We start from the raw sequence: 1,659 nt of genomic DNA on the forward strand, positions 1-1,659 counted from the left end.
ACTGAGCGTCGGGGGGGGTGGAGGGAGTCGGGGTTTGTGGGTGTGGGGACAATCGAGGGGGGGGCTGCTTTGTCCCTGGATGGTGTCGAGCTTCTTGAGTGTTGTTGGAGTTGCCCCCTCCCCCCCCCACTATCCAGGGAAAGTGGGGAGTATTCCCTCACACCCTCCTGCCTGGAAGGACAGGCATTGGGGAATCAGGAGGGCAGTCACTCGCTCCAGGATCCCCAGCCCTAGCTTTCTAGCCCTGTTGCTGTTCTAGGAGCCTCTTGCTATAACGGAGTCTCCCTTGTGCTTGCAGGCAAGTAGATCGGATTGATGGACTCATTAGCACAGGGAATGTGCCAGTGACTGACGACTGACAGTTCACTGCCAGGCTTAGTTTAAATTTGCAGCCAGCTAGCTTGATAGCTTGCTGAGAAATGAACCAACAAATGGGCGCCACTTCTTTGGTTGAGACAGCAATGGGCGCTGTCTCCATGGCAACGCCCCTCCCAACTTTCACAACTCCTGCAATTATCAGTGGACATCCCCACTTCCGACCTTGTGATGCTGCACCCTTTGCCACTCCTCAGGTATGGAAGCAGTCCGTGTCCAAATGCAACAAGATCTGGGCAATACCCAGGCACGGGCTGTCAAGAGGCAAGTGACTTACACGCCACACAAATGCCAGGCTATGGTCATCGCCAATAAGAGACCGTCCAACCACCACCCCTTGTACATTCAGTGGTGTTACCATCACTGAATCCCTCACTATCAACATCCTGACCAGAAACTCAACAGAACTCACCGCAGAATCACCATGGCAACAAGAGCAGGTCAGAGACTAGGGATACTGCAGCGAGTAAACCCCCCCCCCCACCACCTCCCCCCCCACCCCCCACCCCCGAAGCCTAACCCCACCATCGACAAGGCCCAAGTCAGGAGGGTGTGTGAGGGAACACTCCCCACTTGCCCTGGATGGGGAGGGGGGGGGGCAGCTTCGACAACATTGGAGATTCTCGACACCATCCAGGGACTGCTATCGTTCGTGTGGTATAGGGACCCCCCCCCCCCCCGCCTCCCACACAGCGCCCTCAAGGAGGGAGGCCTAGGATTCTAACCCAGCGACACTGTAGGAACGGCCAGTATATTTCCGAGTCACGGACGGTGAGGGGCTCGGTGGGGAACGTGCAGGGGGGTGGTGTTCCCATGTACCTGCTGCCCCTTGTCCTTCCCGATGGAAGTGACCGTGGGGTTTGGAAGGTGCTGTCTGAGGAGCCTGGGGGAGTTGCTGCAGTGTGTCTTGTAGATGGTACACACTGCTGCTACTGAGCGTCAGGGGGGTGGAGGGAGTGGGGGTTTGTGGGTGTGGGGACAATCGAGTGGGGGCTGCTTTGTCCCTGGATGGTGTCGAGCTTCTCGAGTGTTGTTGGAGTTGCCCCCCTCCCCCCCACCATCCAGGGAAAGTGGGGAGTATTCCTTCACACCCTCCTGCCTGGAAGGACAGGCATTGGGGAATCAGGAGGGCAGTCACTCGCTCCAGGATCCCCAGCCCTAGCTTTCTACCCCTGTTGCTGTTCTAGGAGCCTCTTGCTATAACGGAGTCTCCCTTGTGCTCCTCAGTGTGGGAACAATCCTTACCTGGGCCGTTTCTCAAGAGGAACAGGCCGTGCTGAAATT

Source organism: Chiloscyllium punctatum, chromosome 35, assembly GCF_047496795.1.
Source record: "Chiloscyllium punctatum isolate Juve2018m chromosome 35, sChiPun1.3, whole genome shotgun sequence".
Classification (NCBI taxonomy): Eukaryota; Metazoa; Chordata; class Chondrichthyes; order Orectolobiformes; family Hemiscylliidae; genus Chiloscyllium; species Chiloscyllium punctatum.